The sequence below is a fragment of the Bombus flavifrons genome, chromosome 7 (genome assembly GCF_040668555.2).
Source record: "Bombus flavifrons isolate JBK064 chromosome 7, iyBomFlav1_principal, whole genome shotgun sequence".
In the NCBI taxonomy this organism is placed as follows: Eukaryota; Metazoa; Arthropoda; class Insecta; order Hymenoptera; family Apidae; genus Bombus; species Bombus flavifrons.
Window position 1 is genome coordinate 11,905,908 of NC_138448.1, and position 26,525 is coordinate 11,932,432.

General features: G+C 39.0%; 1 protein-coding gene and 3 non-coding genes across 9 annotated transcripts in view; 3 read left to right on the top strand and 1 right to left on the bottom strand.

The window, feature by feature from the left end:
* Positions 1-26,525, top strand: part of Sesn (Sestrin) — a 147,269-nt gene that overhangs the window by 67,396 nt on the left and 53,348 nt on the right. The gene's annotated exons all lie outside the window — the stretch shown is intronic.
* Positions 13,786-13,858, bottom strand: TRNAK-CUU (transfer RNA lysine (anticodon CUU)). Its single transcript has one exon. It is a non-coding gene; the product is annotated as a tRNA-Lys (tRNA).
* TRNAK-UUU (transfer RNA lysine (anticodon UUU)) lies at positions 18,794-18,866 on the top strand. The gene has a single exon. It is a non-coding gene; the product is annotated as a tRNA-Lys (tRNA).
* Positions 18,964-19,036, top strand: TRNAK-UUU (transfer RNA lysine (anticodon UUU)). Its single transcript has one exon. It is a non-coding gene; the product is annotated as a tRNA-Lys (tRNA).

Sequence of the window (26,525 nt, forward strand, 5' to 3'; positions counted from 1 at the left end):
CTTTTTAGATCTTCTTTCTTTCACATTGTATCGAACCTAGGCGCATACATACCTAACAAACATACGCCACGTATTTACATAGAACAAGGATTGTTTATTTCTAGGTCAGCGCCAAACAATTTCAGATATCTTTAGGATCTCGTTAACGACTCGACTAGCAAATACACCGACCGAAATTGAAATCTATCAACAAATAAACTACGCCAAGTGTGGGGACGGGTGTACAGTAGTGTACACGCGGCGCACGTATGATAGATCCGTGTTCTGATCTTGTTCGCATTCGGCGAACAACGTTACACGTGTCGAGATATTGCGCCGTTCCCCACCGCTACAAAATTATTACATCGATTAGCACTCATCCAAGATGATTATATTTTTAAGGTAATTCGCGAGACGTATTCGCGATTTGAAATCATGCGCAAGTGAACGCTCGTTGTATAATTTTGCGAGCTGACAGTGCTCATCGAGAGAAGGAAATATTTCTAGTCGATATATCATGTCGTAACGCAAATGCATCCTCTTTTTATTTTTATACGCAAACGAAAAAAGCAGCACAAATATATGTTACAACTTAATAAATTTAAAAATGAATTCTCTCGTTTCACGAACGCGTGAAATCAACAATAATTTATTTTCGTGTTTGCAAAAGATGTTCAATGTATTCTTATTTCGATGTAAGAGCGTTATTTGCATATCCTGGATCGATGTTACTTTTTCATGTATTCTTACTGTGTCTCGTGTTATACATTACACATTCTTCATTCGTTGTAAATGCATTACGTTATTTATCGGTATGTTTTCTATTCGTTGTAAGTTCACTATGTTATTTATCGACGTATTTCCTATTCGTTGTATGTCTACCACATTATTTATCGATGATGAGTACCAGCTCAGTGGATTCAAGTTAAGTAATTGATTAGACTTAGGCCTTAGTATTAAACTTTCTCGCTCACCGTTTCAAAGGCTTCGTTTAAATATTATCTCACGTTAATTGGACAAAAAGTTTGATCTTAGAATCTGCGTCGACTAAACATTTCTTTATCCTCTCATTGAGTATTGCAAGCTCGTAAAATTTAGATCCTTAATTGGCCGTTCAATGTCGTTCACATATCATTATGATTTCTTGGACATGCCAAGTCAGTTAAGTTTCTGGCCTCTTGAATTATATTTGACTCGCTAATGGCGCATAAAATATTAAATGACACTATTTTATACTCTGAAATATTATCTCGTTTTAAGTTAAATACGTCAATGCTACTCAGAAGAACTCGTAATTTACTGCATGAAGGAGCTCGCCGTACGAGTTTTCGCCAACTTAACTATGTTAATTGCATAATAATTAACGCCAATAAATTTTGTGATTCGATTAACTTTTTCTGCTTGCAATTCTCCTTCAAATATAATATCAATAGAGTATTGTCACCCACAAAAAGCTTGCGATCGAATTTGTATGCTAAAGGGTTATATAACCGTGAATAATAATAATAATAATGATGATAATTTTATTACAACATTCCGTGCTTTGTAGTTCGAATCTCGACAAAATTTTCTCTTGCGATCGAGTCATCGACATTGTTGCAGAAATGCGTAAAGGAGATTGCAGTTCGTTCACAATGACCGGTTACGAGAGCCATTTTGCAATACGACGAGCCGATTACGTAATCTTGTTTTACGGAATTCTTGCTCGTCGTCAGAGACTTTGTTTCACCCACGCGATCCTCCGCGTAATCCTTCGCGACAACAGGCACGCGCGTATGCGTCGAATAAAACGAGAAAGAACGCGTAACGACGTAAGATATAACATCATACGAACCGCTGCGATAAACTAGCCGGGCATTTCGCCAAATGCGAATCTAACTTACCTCGACCGTCGCATATCGCGTCTCCCCCACGTGGAACACATCCTGTATACACGCACGTTGTATTCTATGATTCGTAAACAATGATGCGTCATAAACAATAGCGGAATTCTTAGATGAGAATTATGGTAAATGGTAGGATTTCACCAAGGTCCTACTGATTTATTTTTCGTTCTTAGTGCTCTTATGTTTTAGACGTGATATATCGCGTAGTATCTACTTACGTTGTCTCGATCGAATCGGTAGAATTCCGGTCGCGAAATTAGTGGTCGAACCAGGGATAAACGTGACTCGAAAATAGTCAGCTGTCGGACTGTTGCTATCCACCGTGTGTGTTTATTTTTCATCGAATAAATCTGCATACGATCTTTGGCCAACTATTTAGTGTCCAAACAGAAGAAGTCTGTACGAATCGATAAATGGCCAGCGTGACGCTTTAGCAATCCTCAACGTCCTTTATAATTTTGTCTTATTAGTGATAATATTTGTCTTTCTAACGTACGACGTTGTTTGTCAACGATTATCTTACGACGAGGAAATGTAAAGTTAGATCAGAGCCTAGGAGTGAAATTGGGTTTTTTATATATGGATCACGAGATTCTTCGAAAAATAAAGAACGATCTTCTTTTTACTAAGAGGATCTAAATTCCAGGAATTTCAACTTGTTGAGCACAGACTTCGCGCAAACGTTAGAAGCGTTAGAATAATTCGATTTCAAACCAGCAATCCATACCAAGAATCCTCTACTCGTGGCGTTTACTTTACGTACCATTTCAACTCTTCAATTATCTGTTTAACACAAAAATTGTAATCGTATCGTTAGCGGTTTATCTGCAGCTAGCGAATCGTGGCGATTCTGTTGGCGGCGCGTTCCCCAACATCGTCTTGCTCTTTTTATCGGCTCGACCGACAAAAAGCCTGTTCTTTTTGCATTGTTTATCATGCTGCTGCACTGTACAGTTTTATCTTACGACCGGTTACCACGAGTTTTATGCGTTTTATCAAAGCCGTTTCGCTTCCCTTCCTCACGATTACGCCATGTTCGCGTTCCGACTAATTATCTGTGCTCGTTTCATACTTTATTGCATCCCGATGTCCGCTATGCTTCGGCCTAACGGGGAAATTGCCAGGCGAAAATCGGAAAAAATCGAGGAAAATCGAACGGTCGATCCTTGGATACTTTCCGAAAAATTCATCAGTATTTTATCTTCTCTTTCGAAGATCACAATTCGCGGAATTGACAAATAATTTATGGCTGCGGAAAAAGATTGGTAGATGCAAAGATCGGACGTTGAAAACGTGATAGTGGTCAGCGTATTTACGAAGGGAAATAAATTTCGGATCTTCGGGACGTCGTTCGTACAGGCAGATCCGAGAAACTGGTTACAATGCGTTCAAACAGTGTATTCTTGGAACGCTCTCCTCTACGAACGCTCATAACAACCATCGTGGAATTTGAGTGTTCGTGTTACAGGTCTGTCGTAGATCTTCTCGTACGTTCGATTAGATGTCCCCGACAATAATAAAACCATCGCATGAAAATTCAAAAAATGAAGATTTGAAGTTTCAAAGTGAAATTGAACATGTACATGGAAATTACAAAACATGTATCGAAGTTATATATTTTATGGAGACGAAGAAAATATTTGATACAGCACAAATAATGAAATTTCAATGCGCACAAATCGCCGCCTTCGACCTTTTACCACTCCCTGTCGTGATCGTCAGCTTGTTCGCGTAATGTTACGCCTACGATGATCAGAATGCGCGTGGATGGCCGTTGTTTACCGTTTCACGATGGATTTGTACTCGGCACGGCGATCGCCTCGAAACTTGCTTCCTCCGTCGCGATACACGCGCTCGTCCACACGCTGAATTTACAGGGCTTTATGGTTGTCTGATGAATTTTATAGCAGGCCTTGAAGAGCCCCGACGCTGTTCTGGCGAGCGTGGAAGCTACGATTGACGGAGCAATCCGCCGCTGAGTGATGTCACGTATCAAAAGTACTTACGCGTGTGCACCGGGGAACACGTGCAAACTAACGATCGGCTTATCGTTCGCATGCTGAACACACGTAGGAAATGCATACACGTAGACCTCAAGGAGACGGGAACGAGTGATTTTTATTAATAGGTTCGCCCGTTTCCATCGCTTCCATTTTCATTCGAATAGAGCTAGCAGTTTATTCGAGTAATCGTTTCCTTGATAGAAATCGGAGAGTTTAGAAAATCGTAAAAAAGATTCTTCCATGAAGATTGGTCCGATTTTTCTATGTGATCTGTGCGCTTATCTGTAGGTATTTGTAGGTAATTCTTCTATAATGAAAAGCAATAAAAGAACGACGATAGTTTTATTTCTATTGTATATCTCAATCGTTTATGATTTATATAGTGTAGTGTTTGTCCTTTAAAACGCAATCTCGTGACTATGTTTAACAGTTAAAGGACGGAATAGCTTCCTTCTTGACATCCTGGAATTTATTCGCTAGATATAATATGTAAGTACAGAAAGCATGAAAATAATAGAATCGAGGAAGGAAACTTTGCAAAAACCATAAATCTACCTACTATCTGAATAATGGCCTATCTTTCAAGTATTATCGTAACATCGAAGAAATATTCGTACCTGCAAATCCTACATTTACACGAACTCGGAATGATCATTAAAAATTACATTAGAAATTAATCGGTATGTTGTCAAGTACATGCGTGTTTACGTCTCGACTCGGCACCACAACTTTCTAACGCATCTTTTACGTGATACGCTTAACGATAACGCGTGGCATAATAAAAGGTGCGATGTTACAAATAGCTACATTTAATTGGTTCAATCCATTTTGTACATTATTCCAATTACGTAAGTCGAATGTCTGCGTGTGGTTTGATCAATTCGTCGTTCCGCTGTAAAATTGAAATTGCTCGACATGCTTCTTCGTCGTTGATTTTCGATCGGCGAATTGTTCGTTGAAGATAACCGAGAGGATCCGCGAACGACTGTCATTCGTTCGATTATCCTTAATCTGACAAGGGATCGGAATGTCGAGTCGTTCAGATAGAAATGCGACTGGTTTTCTCGCAGGTTAGTCGAACTGCGCACACGAGTGTCTACCACAAAGTATAGTAACTGGGTCAACGAGTCGACGATTCGTTTATCTGTTTGTTTGTTCGCAGGTTTAATACAACAGTTATCGGACCGAACGATTTGTGGTTTCTTTCAACCCGGTACAGTGGGTGGTGTAGGTTCTAGCGTAAAATTCTATCGCTTCTAACTCGACTGATATAACTTGTTTGGATGTTTAAAATCGATCCTCGACATTCTGTGATTTAAAATCTACGTATTTATATATCTATGTTTTTAATTATTACTTCATACACTTATTACTTCGATAACTTTTATTATTATGCTATTACATCGTTATCTGCCAATCTGTTTCTAACAATTACTAATCCTTCTTCTTCCCAATAGACTCAGAAATGGAAATCTTCACGAGTAAAAAATAAATCCTTATTACACAATGGTGATAAGTATCATATATATATATATACTTACATCGATAAATAATTAGTACGGAATGTCAAAGTCAAAGAACGAATCGCTGTTTCTCATCACATTCGCGGCAGCTTAGCCAAGTCGTAATTACTTCACGAATTACTATAAATCATACGGTTATCGTCGTTATCTGGAGGATGTTTTTTCCGATTTTCGAACCAAGGAAGTCAGGTGTGTACCACCGGTTAACGAGGAAATTCTTGGAACGGTGAACGATCGGCCAAACGTACCAGGAAACGTTTTGCATGAAATTTAAACATCGTCGGGTTGGCGGTTCTCGTTCGCTCAAATCATCCCTCTCGCCTCGTAAAACACGACCGTAACCAGTGGCAATAGTACAAAGTCCTTTAAATATCTTCGGCTTGGCCACGGGTTACGTAAAAAGATAATCTTGCACGAGCAAAGTAGGTTGCCCGCACCCGTTATCTTTTATGTAATAACATCTCTAGCAGCGTTTCTCTATCGCGGGAGACTAAATTCCATCGCACGGTACGTTTCATTTCGCTTTACCGCTGTATTTACCTTACGTTCGCGCGAAGGGCATATACTCGTCGGATCCTGTCGATCGAACGCGTCGAATCTTCTCAAAGACGCCGTTCTTCTTGACGACACAGCGTGACGATACTGTTTGCTAGATCTAGGCGCGGTCTCCTTGATTTTCGACCGTAAGGTCGAGAAAAAGAAACGCTGATACCTTTGGAACGACGATAATATTTAGATAACGATAGCAGAATATTTGGAATAGCTAGGAAATTAAGGATTCCTCGGAAAGGATTTAAGAATTTAATACTAAAATGTGTTCCAATATACGTTGTAATATATGATATAGGTAGTCTGGTATCGACTAGAGTGGACTAGAAAACACGTGCAAAGTGTTCCACGGCGGTTTACAATCTGTCATCGATAAGATACGTTCTAGAAAAACAAGGAGCGGTCTTCGAAACCGGTGAAGTCTTTCGCGGAAGGAACGACGCGTTTGCCGCTCCGCAAGACACTTGTTGCATCAAGCGAGACGCCAGAGATTCTCTCGATTGCATAATATCCGCGAGTACACTGCCTTTTCTCAGTAGCGTGTCGATAAGCTTCAGCACCCCTTCATGTTACTCTATTCGATCGAGCAATTCGGCGTGTTTGTCGATAGTTGAAATATTTACAGCAGTATCTGAATTTGATTTATTGGCAGTGAAAATAAAGGTTATAGGTATCGAAAAGTGGAAAAATTTGTTATTATTACAAATATCAATTGACTATGACTTTAAAGCAACGATTTGATTTTGATCGATTTTTAGTTGATTTTTGTTGATTTAGTCAATTTACTGGAAATTGGAGCTGCCTCTTTATTGCGACAATCCCTTCTATTCCGTTCAGATTGTAACGAGAATGAACGACATCAGATTACGGATAATTATAGAGTAATTTGCTTTTGTTCTCCTCTTTAATTTTTGTTCTTCACGCGACGGTTACCGGCTTTCGATACGTAACGACGATATCGAATGCGAATCGGCTTTTACGCGAACGTTAACAATTACTCCGTTTATCAACGCATCGATCACTCGGTTTTATTCCTTCCCTGTGCGTTCCTCCCTTTATTTCACTTTTCATTTCTACACTGATTAATATACGAGCTGGTTTGGAAAATTGCGCGCAATTTGTATCCCCTTAACGATGATTTAGTAACGGAACACGTACATCTGTTGAACGTCACTGGCATCAGATCAAAGGGATAGATAGCGCGTTTCTCGCCGGATAAACGATGTGTCATTTTAAACGAGCCGATCGATACAATGAAGGATTGTTCGCTTTATATAGACACCGTATTAAAACTGTCCGATTTCTAGCATGCAAATTTGTCAGGTTCAACATTCGAATCGTTATTGTTTCCAAATCGTGGCATATAAAACGCAGAACGTTGCATGAAAAATCTGTGATGAAAATTTGAATTTCAGTCAACGTTGGCGTCTCTTTGTCATCGTCGTCGTCTACAAGTTGGTTGGTTCGGCTATTCCTTCTTTCTTTCTTCGTATCAAAAATTAAATAAGAAGGAACGAGTGTATTTGTCTTAGCACTTGGAAACAAAACATGGTGTACTCGTCTCCTGTTTGTCGTGTCGTAAAGTTTGTACAGCGATTGCAGAACACTCCTCTGGCAAATATTATTCTCTATACGCGCACGCCTTTCTGCTCCAATAATAATTTCCCTTCGCTTCGAAAAAGAAAAAGAAAAAAAAAATAAATAAACGTAACAAACGAATAAATTAACGCTCGAGTTATCGACGACCAAGGCGTGAAATTTGCATCATAGGAAGCCACATGGAAAATACACGAAAGGATACATAATGCGAGGAAAAAATAAGCCTTTGTCTATTATTATACAGTACCACTCTTAATTACTCGAACTATGCTCCTTCTATACTTTACTTCGCTTCTATTATAAAAGCTAAGACTTCCTTTCTATTGTTAACACGTACGATTCTTTATTGGAACAATGAACACTGTTTTGTATATATTAGTGGCTAGAAATTGTACGTGCCTTAAATGTCCATCAACGATTATCAGTCTATAAGTTCTTATAAAATATGATCAATTCGAAATTTTAGCAGTACCAATGTTGTTACAATTCAAACAATAACGTAACGATTACGAAAAGTGGTGTTTCGCATTAAAAATTCCAAATATTTCGTGGAGAACAGATCCAGATGGAACACAGCTGTAAACGAAGTTGCACGAGTCGCAAAGTTATACGAATATTACAGCATGAAGATTTACTGCACTCGGCCAAAACGGAAATGTCTTTGGAATTGTTCCAATAAACAGGAGAGATCCGCGATGGCCCGTTTCGATCGACACGACGCGACGGTTTATCGGCGATGTCGATGATGTCGAGATTTTACGAGAAACAGTCGATGATCGGCTGCATCGAATGGCTTTGGTTGGTTTCTCTTCGCGGCATCCACCCGGTGTTCCAAAATAAGACACCTTTGCCACTTATTACACAGTCGCGAACGATGCAAACGCGAAACGAGGAGGTTCTATCTTTACCTTCGCGTATGAGCTAACATCGGACGATATCTTTGGCTTGTTTATGCCCACGTGTTGCGAAACAATTTCGAGAATCATTAGATTCGTCAGGATGACGGCAAATTATAATTACCCACTGCCCGAGTTTAGGATCTCGCGTGATTCTCTGCACATTTTTCATCTGATATTTCGTTCTATGACGCTTCTATAATGCTGTAACTCGAAAGTTACGTGTTTTTAAATTTTTATTATATTTTCTTATCGATATATCGTCTTATTGATTTACTTAGGCATTCTTATTGCATTCCAAATTCCATGTCGAGTTAAAAAAAGGTTGCATCCATATGGGTACGATATAAGTCGTAGAGATATACAATCGCATACATTTACATACACAGAAATTATTCGCACCGTCGAGAAAATAATGAAAATGTATAAAACAGAGAAACAACGCGAAGAAGCTTTTAACGCGTTCTATACAGAGATACACAGTAAAGATTCTGATTTAATAAAATCGTAAAAGAAACTTGAGACCTTATTACGTGATTTGTAATTATGAACGAAACATGTTATGGTAATTTTTTTACGTTGTTTACATGAATCGATGCTAAAAAAGACTGGCTGCAATTATGAAACGAAAAAGGAAATATTACAGCACATATTGGCTATTGTACCAGAATAATAATCTATAAATCTTCTAAACTTTACGAGGCGTTCGAAAGTATAGATATTATGTTTGAAATCTCGAGTCAAGTGGAATGTATTTTGAAGCGCTTAAATGGATCGTATTTTCAAACAGTCTCTTGACGTCAAACACACGCTATACGAAAACAACAATGTACACATCGAGTTGCATCGGCGAAATCGAACAATTACGGTTAAAATAGTGCTAATTTCTGAGTACTCGAACTATCTTAGCCAACAGTTCGCTTTAGATTGCCAACAAAATCGAAGTAAACACAAGTCATGATGTATCGCACATTAACAACTTGTTTCTAAAACAGCGTTTAAACGACGCGACGATTCTTGATCAATTAAATTGCTCAAAATAAGTAGAACATCGCATATTGTAACAGTTGTATGTGTACTTGTGTAATTTTGTGTCCGCATATTTTTAACGATTGTCTTAAGATTAAGAATCGTACTACAGCAGCTTACACGAAAGTATTTGAACTTTTGAAAAACTTTTATCAATGTCATATCGACTTAACGATCGAATTTCTGAGTGTTTCGATCGTTCGTGAGATTCGCGTAAAATTTCTTCAACGTAGCAGAAAAATTCGCGTGAAGAGCGGCAACGAAGGATCGTGGAGAGATCGATTCGTCGACCGGCTTTTCCCAATTAAAAGTGACTCAGATGGATTTTTTTTGCAGCCGCACACGAAGCGCGGCCGGTCGACGCTGGCGTGGTTAATTAACAATTGCATCGAGCGATACGCATCGCGTTAATAGCACTTTCACTCCTATCATTTCGCTCGGTCGACGCTGAAATAACATTGCGCGAAGAAGAGTTGTTGCCGATGAGTCACTCGGTCGCTGGTAACCAACCGAGTACCGCTCCTCCTTCTTTCCTCTGTGAATCTTTTATTTTTCATTTTTTTTTTTTTTTTTTCGACATGTTTCGTTTTATAGCCGCGATTAGAAGAGCGTGAAACAACTGCAACTATGATTCATACGCTGCTGCATTATGACTAATCGAATTTTCGACCACGTGCAGTGCCTTTTCGAACGTGCAGCAATGTCGAACCTATGCAAGAGTATCTTTTGGTCATCGTAGGAAGTTTTTGTGAATACACGAGCCATTCAGAAGACGATCGAGCAATTTCATAAATTGAAAAGCAGAAAAAAGTGATGATTTCGCAAACGCTATTTTTTGAAATCTGCTATTATGCAATGAACGAAATAATTTTTGAAGCAAGTAATTTGCTCTTTGAGAATTGAACGTTATTCGTGTACCTATGTTTGACTTCTGAGAAGCTCGTGTAATATAATATATAGGTATATTATATTACATATAATAAATTACATATAATAATTATAATAAATTACATATAATATATTACATATATTACATATAATATAAAATATAGGTTCAGAAAAAGTCTTGGTAATGGTTGAAATACTTTCGTGAGTTACTTTATATTGATTTATGGCACCGATAGGTCCCTAAACGAGTCGAAAATCAATCAATCTTCCTCGGTTCTATTATTACGCAGCGTGTTTTTCTTGTTGTCGGTAGTCACGTATGCGTGTGACGCGATGCTTTTTGAGAGTATACGCGAATACGCGCGCATTCGAGTTTTGGAAACGTGCCGTGCAATATTTCAGCAGCACAATTTCTCAGACGGCAAGGGCCGAATATACGCGACAATGGAGTCCATCCAACAGGATCACGGAACGGAAAGCCCTCGTTACGTTAGTGACCGGGCGCTATACAGACTTATTCGAATAACGTATCGACTATTTTCAGGCTGCGTTCTATTTAAAACAAATACCGAAGATTCCACGAATCATTCAGCTCCGCGGTTAAATCTTGCGGGTGAATTCGCGAGCTGTCCTCAAAAGTAGACATCTTGCGAATTTATTACCGTCCCTTGAGTTACTCGACTGTTTTCAAGCTTGTTGGCAGCCAGTTCTTGGTTGTTCAGGTGGATGCTTTTACTACGTTATTTATTTTGTTCAAACATTGAAATTTAAGATTGTTTGTGTTACTACCATTAGCTTGGACTGGTTGTTGTTTACAAACTACTTAATGGATCTGCTTCTATTGAATAAATATTTTTAGGGAATCTTGTAAGTTAGTAATTATACGAGTTAGTTGCGGTAAGAAATTGTCGTACGTAACAGGGAAAAGTTTGATAATACAACAAGTCAAGTCCTGTACAAAATTAAAAAAAATGTAATCAAATGAACTAGACCTTTCTCTTCTTCGACGTAAGATCGTAAAAGCTGTTTACTTGGTAAAACTCTGTAGTCTGCAATCTATCTCGTAATAGCTTTTCAATTATTAGTTAGTAAGTTATTGTATTTGTGGATAAATACAAAAGTGACGGAACTGAAATTGTAAATGTAACGTAGAATTCTTCTACGACTGTATATATTATGCAGGTAGATAGACATTTATCCGAATTTAATTCGACGAACATCCGTCGGCAAACAGTCTCCCACGTCAGAATTAGGCCAGTCGCAAAATAGCTGTACTCGGACGCGTTTATAACGCGTCTCACTACTTTGGATCCCGCGTTCTCGTCGCTCGTCTTTACGTATCGCACGTGCGTTTACCTACACTCCCTGTTGGCATTATCACGTGTTCATTCCGTGGTGGCCCCCATTGGCACTCACCCGCCAGGTTCCTCTCACCTATGAAATCTGCCAATCCGCGATAAATCCAGTATAAAGTACGCCAACACTCTTTATCGAAGCAAAATCATTTTTTACTCCAACATACTCTTGATATTTTATCTCCTGTGTCTCTTAGAGGAATCGAACGAGACACACGCGTGAAATTTTTCTTCTCTGGCAGATCGTCTTCTCTGTTTCGTTCTCTTGCGCTTTTCGATTTCAACCGTTTCATATCGTAAACATAGCTGTTCCGCTTCATAGATAATTTCGTCTTGTTCTACCCATCGATCTATAAACCGAAATATCCGCGTGTTTTCTTCCTACGTGTATAGTATGAAAGTTATAACTGCTCGAGTTATGTATAGGTCACGAGCATTATTAGCTAGACTACTTAATCGCGACGGTGTTCGAGTTAATCTTAGACTGTTACTTTGTACTCTCATAATCGGTGCACGACAAGAAAACAGCGTTATCAAGGTAGCTATTAAGGTGATGATTACGTATTGTAATCAATAGCAGACTTGAATAAACAACGATTAGAAATGTACATTGTATATAGGATACATATTCGGAGTTTGTATCAATCATTTGGTTAATAAATGGCCGTTCTGTTTCCCAAACTATAAAAATCAAATATATCGGTATAGGTAGCATGCAATTGGAGTACTCCACACTTTTATTTCCAATCTCGACTAATCATTCATGAATATTTCTTTAGCAATCGAAAAATTTCATGTCTTAAATCGATCGATTTAAATCCATCCATCATCGTCCTATTTATTTTATTTTCCTTCTTCCAAATGTAATAATCAACTATTCAACTAATCAATTATATTCCATAGCACATCCCTCGCATTTTCCAACCAATACAGTCGGAATCGGCAATTAGAGTCACGCGTTCCCAGCTAGATCGACGTTATTACAGAGACAGAGAGTGGCGATCGGAAACGGAAGGAACCACGGGCTATTAATTACGCATTGTCTCCCGTACGTGTCCCGTAAACCGATCTACTTTCGCTGGCCAGGGACGAAAGGCTGTGGTGCCGGCTGCGATCTACCGTGTCGTTCGATAAACACTTTATTTCGGGTCGTGTCGAAACGTTGCGGTGGTGTGCCGCATGCCGTGCACCACCTAAAAATACACGACTCCGCGGACCAGCCCTATCCCCCTCTGCACTCTCATCGAAACTGCACTCGAAAATAACTTTCAGAAACACCTGGCACCTCGGCCTGTCTATTCTGCACGTTTCGATCTCGCCTCCTCCTCTCCGCGTTATTCTCTCCTTCTCTTTTTGCCCTCGCAACGATTTTTCCACCAACGAGCGCACCTGTCCGACGAATTTCACTTGCCTCTAATCCGCACCATGGGCAACAGGCCTTTGAAAACTTGAATTCACCCCGGAGACTTCTAATAGGAGGGTTTGCCGGATAATATGCAGGAACCGGACTAAGGGAGCCATTTAAAGGAAGCAACGAATTTGACGCGCATCGTCGACGTTCTACGAACTTGTCTGTGGTTTCGTCTACACGAAGGTGACGTTACGTCACGTCATCGTGTCTGGTTATTTCGTTCGAACAAAATCGGATTTGTCACGACGTGATGTATCTGATGTGCTTCTCCCTCTTTCTCTCTCTCTCTCTCTCTTTCTCTCCTCTTTATCCCTTTCTCCTTCTCCTCTCCTCCCTTCTACGTTTTTCTCTTTCTCTCTCTCTCTCTCTCTCTCTCTCTCTCTCTCTCTCTCTCTCTTTCTCTCTCTCTTTCGTGGCTTTGCGAATCCATTAGTCTGTTGATTTTGATAAGATTACGCGAAGATTTCGATTATTTACATTCTTCGAGCGACTTGTACCTTGAAACGGGAAAAATTTCCGACACGATTTCGGTTTCGTGCGCGTGCAAAAATCCCACGATCCTTATCGGATGCTTAATTCTTTCGAGATAGACTTGTGGAGTTAAATCTCGAGTATACATGTCGTTAGTTTTGTGTGTTTCTGAGAAAAAGAAAAAAAAGACTGGTATCGCCCAACGTGGGGCTCGAACCCACGACCCTGAGATTAAGAGTCTCATGCTCTACCGACTGAGCTAGCCGGGCTACCTTGGCAATTGGAAGCACATTCGATCAGAAATTGTTGGCGAATTTATCTGCAACTTGGAATTACTCATCGAATTTTATAGTCTTGATAATTAATATTTGATGTGTTTACGGAGGTTTACGCGAGAAATTAAGGAATTAATAAGGGTAGAGATATCGATGGTAATTAGAAAAGTCGTTGGCGCAAGATTCAATACATTCTACGCACGTGGATATGTAATTACTACTAATTATATCTATTCTCTTATCGCCTGACAAATAATTAAACGAATAATCTCTACAAAATAGAGATATTAGAGAGTCGATAATATTGCTCTTATCACGATCAATTGAAAGACTCATTATTCCTTATTTAATGTCATTTAAAGGTTGCTTCTTGTTGTTAATGTTAGAACTAGCAACGGCTAAAATACATAAAATCATCTGTCGAAGATATCGAGACAAAAGATACACGGCAGAATACGTAAGAAAGGATTTCAAAATGGACGAATCAAAAAATTTAGGGACATCTCGGTAAAATGAATTTTCTCACACAAAATTGAAGAGATTCGGTGTGAAGCCGGCATTAACTACCTATATTTGCGATAGGTTGATACTGGCAAGCTTCCAAGGGATGCTTGCTAGCACGTTGGGATTCTTAGAAACAGGCTGCTTCCCCTTCTTCTTCCTCTCTGTGTCTCGCTCTTTCCCCGTCTTTTGCCGCGAGTATATTCGCAGGTCGATGCTCGATCATCGGGTTTTCTAGGTTAATCACCGAGCTTTTCGACGTACACGCGGACGTAGCTCGTATTTACGAGCTTCTAATAGATCTTCGATACGATTCACGATCGATAAGATCTCGCCACCATCACGCGAATTTTGTTGGTGGTCGATGAGCGACAGATATCCATTTCGCGATATGATGAGCTGCTAGATAAGAAAAAGGGAATTCCTAAATTAATAATATTATCTGCAAATGATTAAAAATTCGAGCGACGATTTAACTCATTTTCCCCAGTTAACAGATGAAATTTTTTAATTTCATGAAATTCGTAGTAGTTTAAACCTCTTGATCGATAGTATGTATATATTCATTTGTACTCGTGTGTGAGAGGTCGTCGATGCTCATCGATCAATTGTTAATGTCGCTATTGTGAATGATTGTTGCGGACGTGTTCAGACACACGTATACATGACAGCAGCGGAAAACTGTCGATTTCGACGATTGATTCGATGCTTCAGTGATCTAGTCATCCTTCCCACGGCCACGATTGATAAACTTGATGTCCTGTGTGTCGCATAAACAGTAATAAATTAACGAATCGCGGTGTACCCTGCGCTATGGGCCTCCTCTGTTGTTATGGCCGGGAAATCGTTGTTTAAAGCGACGATGAGCCAACGCGAGAACGAGTTTCCAACGTTCCTTGATGAAATACACTGCTAACGTAATATCGTACGTAACAACGACATAATCCTGACGATATATGTATAATATATAGTACGTGTCACATCATCGTAGGCGTCGCGGCCAGATTATTGGAACATTGTTGCTTTATTCGATTGCAACAGTGACGAGTTACGCTAAACGGAAATTACACGTGTAATCGAAATTTTGTCATTTCAAGTTCTCGGAAAGAGATTAACGATTTTACGTTCATTCAGATACTACATATCTCTTTTCGACGAATGACGCAGTTAGGGAAACAATATTTTTTTTGGAATTAATTATCACGAACTTGTGATAGATGTAATTCTTCGTTTATGGAATTTTCATGTGATTTTTTTAATATTACAATCTTTTATTACGTCGACGTTAAAAAGAATACATCATTGTTAAAAAAAAAAAAAAAAATAGGTTAAGAAATAAGCGCTTAGTATATTGTATACGGGTAATCGTAAAATCTTACTTAGATTTTAAAGCCATTTGATTTTAAAGTCATTGCAATTTGTTTCGAATAAATATGCGATTAGAACAGACTTCATACTATAATCGTATATTTGAAAATCGTTGTTCATGTGCTTGATGTCATGCCTTATTTCAATTTTACGCTAAAGATTGTCTCAACCCTCTGTTATAACGTCGTTTATCTGTCGGTTTGCCAAAACAAAGTCAGAGATCGAGATTAAGACAGAAGCTTGAGAAAAGCAGGCTTAAGAAATGACGATTCTATTTTAGATGCGAGTGTAACTGTGATTGCACGCGCGCTTTCTCGAGGCGTGTAGGAAAGCAAATTTCAAGCGAAGTCGTCAATCGTCACGAAACAAAGGTGGTCCGTGGGTCCGCGCGTAACTTCTAATATTGAGAACTTGACACATCGGGAAGTTAATGGCTCCAAGCCAAGAGGCCGTACTCTTCGAGAAACCTCTTCGTCTTCGCTGGACGACGACCCTGAATCGTCGCACAACCGTATCACACATGTATTCCAGAAATGACACAACTTAAACGAGTCCTTCGGGAAAAACGAGGAAATATTTTTTAGAAGCTTCCAGTTTTCAAACAAGCTTCAAATTTTACCAATGTAATCACAACGGTCGTGTCTGGTTACGATGTTAATTAAATATCAAAATGTTTTATAAATATCGAATAGGAAATAAAAATTTCCTACGGTGAGGCTCGAGATATTTTCACGAACCAGTGTACCTATGAAGCGTGCTTTAACGTTTTGACGATTCAATTCTCCATCAATTTCGTTGAAGTCATCCGTGCGAATCTTTAAAAATTCGCTGGAATCGATACAACCACCTGAACCGTGTCGCGTTTCCTGGATGATTAGTTTGGCCCTCGTTGCAAAGCTCTGGCCAACGGTTGGTGAGGAAATTCGTTTTTGTAAAGTCTAAAAAGGTTCGTCGTGATGGCAGTTGTTAAAGCTTGTAGAAACAACGAGATGGAAGAAAAAAAGCATGGGTTTCGAAGTATGTAATCGGTTCACTGCTGCGAACAAAGTCAATTACACGAAACAACATTGCAACGACGAACCGGTCGCTACACCGGTCACACTCTGTCGTGTTTTTTATGCACCGGTGGCCAGTTTCCTTGAATACTTCGAGTTTACTGTCTGGTTGCTACAAAGTAACAGGAATGAAAGTTCTGGATTACAATCTAGAGGTTTTGTTGCTTGTTAGATGACTTGATGGATGGTGGTACAATAGTGGTGTGTATAGATGCGTTATACATGTTTGACGATGGAGATTCTTCCACTCGTTCTTAGCTCTTTTACCAGATCCAATTTCCTCTCTCTCTACGAAACGATCTTTTTCCTATCGCAATAATAGAAACATATTTTTCCTGATGTTTTCGCAAAAGGAATATAATATCATGCCAATGTTCGTATCTTTGTTATCAGGATACAGATTGTGGTATCATAATGTCTTTCCAAGTGTATGTGCGCGAAAACAAAAATACTAAAAACAAGGGCAACGATAATCGGTGAAGTCGAGGCTGAAATAAGTAATTTGTTAGGAATCATACATCAATTACAGTGATTACGACGTGACGTTCTGCAAACTTTCCTTGTCGAAACGAGCGACGATTAGGAGAATCCGGCGTTAACATAGTGGGGAGAAATGTCGCGGAAAACTTACGAAGCAGTTCGTGGAAAAATGTCTCGGAACCAAAGTTAAGCCGCAGACAGTTAGGTAATGGATAATCCGTTGTTCACTGATACAACAAACGAGCTTCAATTTCGTCCTGATATCCCAAGATTGAATACAACAAGTACCAATAGTTTAATCTTATTACTACTTTATGGTTAACAATAAAGGTTAAGAATTATTGTTTCAACGAACGAAATTTCCAACGGTGTAATTTACAAGAATAAACGAAGAGGAAAAGATCGATTATTCGCTGCGTTTATCGTGGACCAAGATTTTTTCGTCGACGGATTTTCCACTCCGTGAGACTGGCGTTAGCAATTTTCTCGATACTATCTGTTCGATCAAATTAATTTCGCCTCTTTGATCGGCTGCCACAGGTAAACGATATTATTATGTCGTTACTAGGTGGTTGGTTAATATTCGTTTGGTTAACCCTTTACACTTCATTGGCATTGTTATAGAGGCATTGATAGTGCAAAGAACTAAATTTCGTACTATTTTTGTTGATATAAAATGTAAAGGAAAGAAGAGAGGCATTGTACAATTATTAAATCGACAAACATTTATAACTCTGACTACGACAAATTTTCTGTGTGTAAAATTGTTAACTGGTTGATTTTTATTTTTTATTTTTCAAGGAAGAAACTATAATATAAGAGTGATGGTACTCGGTAGGCGGTTAATTATCTCGACATGAATCGCTCAATCCTTATAAAGAATCTTTTGTTTGCTAAGAAAACAGGTATACGGACGCATCTGTCACGATCCTCGACTCGCTTTTTCCTTATCGGCGCGCGTAGAGAAAGATAAAGTTCTGCAAGATGTGCGTTAATATTTTGCCACGATTGCGCCGCAATTAGTTTCATCGTCTCTCTAACTGCTAACTACATCGTAAAGTGGAATAATAGTCCATCGTGAGCAATTACACGCGTGGAAAAAATGTTTGTTATTTTTATTTCCTTTCCTTTTTAACTCGTCAGCAAACGAGCGTTTGTTCGAGTCGAAGGGGTAAAATAATATTATCTTGCTTGGTTTATAATTATCCTCAGCGAAGTGACGTTTTTTTCTGATATCTAGACCTTTCGATTTATATTCCAGCACCGATCAATGCATCGCGATAAATCATGACGCTATAAACGTTAAGTCAGTCGACGTTGATTCAGCTATTAAAATTGTAACATTTTATTTTACCTGGAAAGATGACTAATGTTTGCCTATATGATTTCATATTATGAAAAATATTTTTAGTTGAAAAAAAAGTTAATGAGAATTTTATAATTACTAAAATAAGATTATTATAGGGGTTGGTTTGAAAGGAGTTATGTGTGAACTTAAAATACCGTAGGAAATGTTGCTTTCAGCGCCTGGATAGCTCAGTCGGTAGAGCATCAGACTTTTAATCTGAGGGTCCAGGGTTCGAGTCCCTGTTCGGGCGAATATTCTTTTATACTTTTGTACCATCGAGATATCGAGCCAAGTCATAATACGACTCGAAGAACGTGTTCTTTTCATAGCTACGGTTCTTCCAGAGCGCCCGGATAGCTCAGTCGGTAGAGCATCAGACTTTTAATCTGAGGGTCCAGGGTTCGAGTCCCTGTTCGGGCGATTTTTTTTTTCACTCAAATATTCACTTAATAACGCCTCGAATCAATCAAATAACGTAATATAATCGTTTATTATAGTTTATGTAATTAATTAAACATGGATTTCATCGAGCGTATCAAAATAATAACCACTGTTTGCTGATAGTGTAACGCTAATAGTGCGAGTATTTCCGTGGCGTTCCTCTCTCGTATTTGCTACCATAGAACGGAACATGTTTGCACACTGCTTTCCAATCGCATATCCAACATGTAAATATTATAGTGGCCGCAGTGTAATTCAATACCGATATTTTCCTGCAAGAGGGGAAAAAATGTGAAGAATCGAGGTCATTGAAAACACGTTTTCTTTATTCTTAGGAAACGCTATAATTTACCATACTTTAGCCTGCTCCCAAATAACCGACCAGTTGGTAAGGGTTGATGGAGTTGGAAGAAAATAACGTGGCATTTTTACATCGACACAATCGACATTAACATAACACGAAATAAGTGGTCGTCTGTAAATACGATCTTCAGCTTCTTCGCGCAACGTTCACTCTATTTAAATACTTGAAAAAAATGTCTCAGTCAAACTCGATCGACGTTAACTGGAGAATAGTTCGAATTTCAAGTTTTTCCAAAATAACATATTTATGTCCGACGATTTTTTCAGGGACTGTCGTTGGATCACGTTGAATATTGGTTATCTAATCTGACGCGAGGGGAGGCAGATCTTTTTTATAGTGTCGAATAATAAAGAAAACGACGAAACGGTGAAACGGTATGCTTTTTTACTGTGGCGAATATAAAACGATGGTGCCGGAATACGATCTGTATAGTATAAATGCAAATGACAGACACACGTGTGTTCGTATACGTTACCACGGCGATGTTCGTCGCCTACGATGTTTTATTTTTCGAATTGCATATACGACCGATAGCATATAACCGATCGCGAACTGAACGCATCCGTGTACATGTACGTGATTGGACAGAAGGACAAACTGTTTCAAGGCGAAAATGGTCGTGTTCGTTCTTATCTAGTTCGAAATGCGAACGAAGCTGAAAAACAAGAGAAATTGTGCAAGAATCGTGTCTGTCTCTTCTCCGCCCTCCCGTATCTAGTGGAAAAGTTGATTACACGGGAACACGTAAATCGTCGAAAAATTTCATCAGAATGTTTATTATAATATCGTTTACATGGCCACGGTTTCGGCTCTAACTGCCGTGTATTTATGCAGATAGCAGATGTCACGATAAATTGTACACAATGAGATCGCGAGTTTCGATGATACTTGTCGTGGATGCGTTATCGTCCGAGTCTATTTTTATCGATTCTTTTCTCTCATTTCTATCGTTTCGTCATCGTTAAAAATACAGCTAAACAAGAAATAATTACTGTTAATTCAATGTCTTATCACCGGCTTGTCTCGATCGTGACTTTCCCTTTGCAATCTATTTACATTGCATATAGTATTTCAGCGTGTGCATCGTACCAGATGTACATAAAAAAAGTTATTTACAATTGAAGACTGGTGCTATTATTGAAAAATAAACTGGGAACTAGCACCACTATGAATAAATACTGGAGCTTTCGTAGAATGCATTTATTTGTTCTTCCACGAATTTAATGGTCGTGCTCTGTATTTGTACGGATAGTTTCAGTTTATTATTCCGTCAGCTGGTTATTTTTTTCCTAGGCGTTCTTTAACGATGTCGTATCCCCGCGAGTTCTTTTGTCTCTGGCATCGAGTCCGTGTACACTATGCACTGTACACATACCATGGGTGTTGACGGTGCTCCCACGTTTTTCCACCCTTCTCTCTGGTTCCCTATACTTCCACCGAAAGAAAGCTCCGCGCGCACATGTCTCTCCTCGACCCTCGTAAATTTCGTTTCTGTGAACGCGTTCTTTTACACGATACGACTCCCCAACGATGTGCATCACGCGTGTTACCACGTGGCATTACGTCAAACGGAGAGTTTGTTTTTCATTTTACCTCGTCCAACTATATATTTACGCTTTTCACCGGGATCTCCTGGCTTACGAGAAACAAAGCCCTCTTCTCTCGAAATACCAGATCCTGCTCACAATTTTCTTTTCGCCTGTAGCTTTACCGGTGAAAGTTTTGTCTTCGTTGCGAGTCAAAATAGATCTTGAACTGTTACGTGTCTCGCATGTTTCGTGGAATTCTCATTGTCTAAGATTTTCTCTGTTAAATATAAAGAGAGAGATAATGCGTTTTAGTTACGATGATAATATTTTTCAGCGAATACAATGTAGAAGGGAAACTAAATGATACCGATCGTAAGTCGTAAATAGTATCTGCGTCACGATCAGAAAAAGTATACTCTAATACATAGTACGTATCTAATACATGCAGCACTGTAGGATGTGCTACTGTTCTATCAGACCAGGATGAGTGTCTTTATTTCATTCTTCTTTGAAGTTTCACCCCTGGCATTTAAAAGTTAAACAAAATTTACGACTTTCTTTAAACCTACATCCTGTTACTCCCCTATCTTACGCAAACTGATGAAAAGTCTATGAGTCATATTGTACTATCCTTTAAGTCCATACACTAATCGCATAGAATACCGATTCTTCTCGCTATTATCATATTGATTTTTCTTTCATATAATAAGAATTCGCGTTCAAGTAACCGAAATAAAAAGTTCCTTCCTATAAATAGAATTCTGTAAATTTCCAACATTCGTCCGTTCCATTAAGGAAACCCGGAACGTATTCAGTCTTTCAGAGAAAAGATGCTCGAGGCTCGCGTATTTTTCCGTGTTTCTCGCGAAAGTTCCTCATCAGACATCGCGATGAACCGTGCAGGTGCGAGGATTATGATGCAATCCTATTCAAAGGTACGCTGGCAATCGTGTCCTTGGCAAAGACCCGCGAAACGCTTCAAGGCATTATCCTTGAAACTGCACGATTATGATCGATCAGAGGCAGCCGTCTGTCATTATTGTCCCTCGTTGCCTGACAAGTATTATCGATTACTCAGCTTAGCCACTTCTCTATTCGTCTCACGGCCATGGCAACGTGACGATCTTGCTTTTTTTCCGGTATCGCAACTATTTTCCGGATGCAACTATTCGCCTCTCCTGCTCCGCTACTTTTGTCCACTTTTTCTTAGACGATTAAGGCTCAGGTCGGCTCTGTCATCGTAAATCACTCGAGTTAAGAACATTTTTTTGGGGAGATTCGTATTTTATTTATTCATGAAACCTAGAAAATCCCGTTATCAAGAGAGAACACTGATATGTGTAAATTGATTCGTAGAAAAACCAGGGGACTTTTACTAATTGTATTCGTGGAATTACTTTGAACAAACTCGGTAGCTATTAACGTTAAACAGGTGGAGCTAATTAGCATTGAAAATGTTAGAATATCTGGTTTTTTGTACTTCTCTTACGTAAATATATATATATATATATATATATATATATATATATATATATATATATATATATATATATATTTATATATATATATAAATATATATAAATATATATATATATATATCTGTTGAAGCTTAAAAATAATGGCCAGAGAATAATCTATTATTACTATGCTCGTTATTATTTTGAACAAAAAATGAAAAAAAATAACAATTTTCGTTTAAAAGCGATAAAATTGCAAATATGCTTGTTAGTAAAATAACGGTTGGTTAAGACAATGATTAAAAATTAAAACAATCCAACGGGTCTTCCATGCGTAATATTTCCATAAAGTAATACAAGTACAAGAAGATCGTATACATTTAAAGATTCATAGAGTGTTAGAGAAAAAGCAAATGCAATTAAACGAGTAATTATCAACGGGCGAATGCACGTCATAAAACGGAAGCGATCGCGGCATTCAAATGCAAAAATCATATCGGCCGGACGATCGGTATTCAAGCGGCGGCCTGTTTATTTGACCAGGGGCATTTAAATGCATCCGAGTACTTCCGAGAAGACACTCCCGGCGATTGAATCTATTCAAGAGCTTACAGCATGCTTTCGTCGATCCTTTAAAGCTCGGTTCACACCGAATTGTCCAACCTATTTGGAATACTCTAGAGCACAATCCAAACTCTAGGTAAACGTAATTGCGGTCACGTACAAATTTGTAATGTTCTTAGAACTGGGATTCTCGATTCCTTTTCATTGTGACTTTTGGATACATGTGATGGTGAAATGGAATATCGTACACGAATGGAATTTTGTAATTTAGATGCTTTTAATTTAAAAATCAGGTACACTTTTGCACACTAATTCTACCAAATGTTCAAACTGGACAAATTGTGAATGTAAACAATTAAATAAAAAAAAAACTTTTGCACACCATAGGTAAATTAGCTTGTTTACATTCGAACCTGATTTTCTTTTATTATTACGTAAAAATGCTGGGATATTTCTGTGTGGAATAATATCCGTAAATACTACGTTATGTAGATACTTGAAACTCTTTTTTCCAATATGAATAGAAGATGCGAGAACCGAAATTCTAATTTTTAGTAAAAAGAAGATCAAATAACAATTTTTGCATCGTAAATGTCACTTTGTTTTCTATATAACTTTGGTTATGTCACAGATGCTTCTAGTAAAAATTTATCGAGACGCATAAATAATAAGTACTGTTCGATGGACACCGTCATGTATAGCGTGTATTCAGTTTCCTCCGGCCCGTGACGAAGGTCGTACTCCGATTTACGTTTCCGTTCGCTCGTAAAACGACTTCCGGCGACACCTGCGCTCCTCCGATTCAAAGTTATGACCCGTGGCGATCCAGAGTTGCACGTAAACCGTTAACATCGTGTACATCTATCCGCGTTGCAGTGTCTGTATCATGTTCGTACCGTGCTTTACTCGATGCATCCAGGAACCCTGTGTTAATAGACGCGTTAAAAAAACATTTCCCTTTATGACTATTATGGACGAGGAATATCGTTACGACTATCGGAACCTTGCAGTTTTATCGCAACGTCAGAGCTATCTCGCGAATGCATGAATCACGATAGCCCGGAACTCGGTGTGGAAAGTTTGCGCCACGTTTGTCTCTCTAATCTTTGGCGTGACTCCAATTAACGTTCGTCACGTATTACGTTCGATTTGATGGATTCTAAATAATATTTTTTTAGGCTCAGGCTAGTCCCAAGCGCGTCGAACGGAAGCTTGAGAGTTAAACGAAGTCGAGAGATAAGAAATTTATCGAGATAAGCGTTAGAAAGTTAGTCGATGAATGGGGAAATAGTCCCCTCTCAGGAATCGGAATGTCGGGGAAATTAAATTTAAAGGAAATTTGAATTATGTAAATAAATATGTACGAAATTTTCACAGTGAGGTTCTTATCAGAATGCGGAAGACAAAGGTATAAAATATATTCAAGATAAGTTTCTTATTAGAATATTTCGAAGATAACAAATTTCTATTACCTCGCACTGCTCGTAAATGTATAATTTTCATAAATATATACGGTTTAGTCATATTACCGCTATTATCTTTTCATTGAAATGGGTTTCTGAAACGACATTACTTCCGAGGTATGACCTAACGCGTTTAACTGGCAAGCAGAAAAGAGCAGGCTACAGTAGTCAGTCGTGGAGCAACGTAAACAGGAAGGGAATTAGAACGAGTCGTATATACAGGCGGTCCATTGCAAACAATGAACGGTCTGTTCGAGTACACCTTGCCCCTCTACGCTGGCTTTTTCCCTGCGTAACTGCCAGGGTTCTTCCCAACTCGTGTGTCTGCATTTCTCTCGTGGTTCGACCAAATTTAGAATCGAGCCGTATCTTGGCGTTCCGTCCGATCTAAGCTGTCTCCACTTACTTTTCCCACGTACTATCTTCTTTTATTCCAGCTTTTCCTCTTTCGTTATATTTCACGCTGCCACGAGCACAAATTTCTCGACGTATCATTGATTTTTCCTCGATATCGACGGATTTATTTTCGGAAGTATATGCAAAACTGATCGTTGCAATCGTTTGCATTTCACCTCTTTTGTCAGAAATTTCTCGCGCGATATTTCGGCTTCTGTCGTATTCGACGCGTCTGACGTCATTGTCCGTACGATTCCTCCGAGGAATATGAATAATCCATAGAGCTGTCAAATGAAATTTCGTGGCTGATATCGCGAAGGGTACGATTTCGCGAGTGCAACTGCTCAAGGACGCGCGATATACTCGCTCGATAAGAACGAGATAAAGCTTATTACTGAATTTTAATATCTAGATACGTATTGAACCGAGGGCGTATTCGAACTTTTCCAAGATAACGCAGTTTTCCATTTATTTGGCATACAAATTAAATCGCATTGACGATATTCGTTATTATTACAGTATGATCGTAATACGTCACATCACAAACGTTACTTTATACGAACATTGCGTCAGAAATAAAAATATAAAATTATCTATCTTGCAATAGTTCTTTTAAAAATACGATAAACCTGTTTACATTAGTTCGAGAATTTACCAACGTTCTTTACAAATACAGAATACCAATAAAACGAAGGAAACCTGAATCATAAAGAAGGAAGAAAGGAAAAGTTCTTGCTACTTTATTTTCCTCGAAATTGTTTAGTTTTTCTGAGTAGCCATAAAATACGGTTCTTCGTGGAACGCATAAAAGGGACAGTTTTCTTGAAAGGAACTGTGACTGTGGGATGCTCAGGAATAAACACGTGTTCCATAAAAGGACTTGGAATATTTGTGAGTTGGACTGTGATGGACGATTCTTCTCTCTCCGGGGCAACTGGCCGTCGCGTCGCAGTCGGTGTACACGTCGATGCACGCTCAAACGTGTTCGTACGTGTTCGTGAATGTTCGTGAACGCGAGTCAAGTACCGAGCAGCAATCTCGGGCTGGCATTGCTTGCGGGAATAGCGAGGTGAGCGGAGCAGACTGCTTGGTGCCAGCAGTCATACGTATTCCTCTCTTTCGCCTTCTATCTCGCTTGCTCGTTCGGTTCTTCTTCTTTTTCTTTTCCACTATACCTCATCTTCCCTCTTCCTTCTTCCCTCTTTCGTCTTCCCGTTTCTTCCAACCCGTTTCTCCTCGTGTTCTTCTTCTCTCTTCGACGTTCATGCCCGGTGTCGCTCCATCTCTCTGTACCGTTTTTCCCTCGTCGCCGTTCCTTTTTTTTTCTTTGTTACATCTATTTCCTTCTCCTCTGGTGGCTTGTGAGCTCGGAGGTCAAACTAAAGCAGCCAAATTCGCGCTTTTACGTAATCTTATCTGTTGGTGTATAATTGCGGCAATCGTTGCACTCGCCGCGTGCACCAAGGGCGACGTGTTCGAGCACATCTAATTCTTCCGTAGGGATGTTAATCTGTGTGCAAGAGTAGCCTTCGCTTTTTCGTGTATTCGAGGGAGGAAAGAAAATTTCTTTGATATTATCAGCGGAGAATTCTATCTTTGTCCCGTTGAACGTTTGGGAAGCAACGTATGTAGGCGCTCTTCTCCGTATTTTCTTTATCCCTGTTGAGTGTCTTTAAATCGCTGTAAATAGAAATT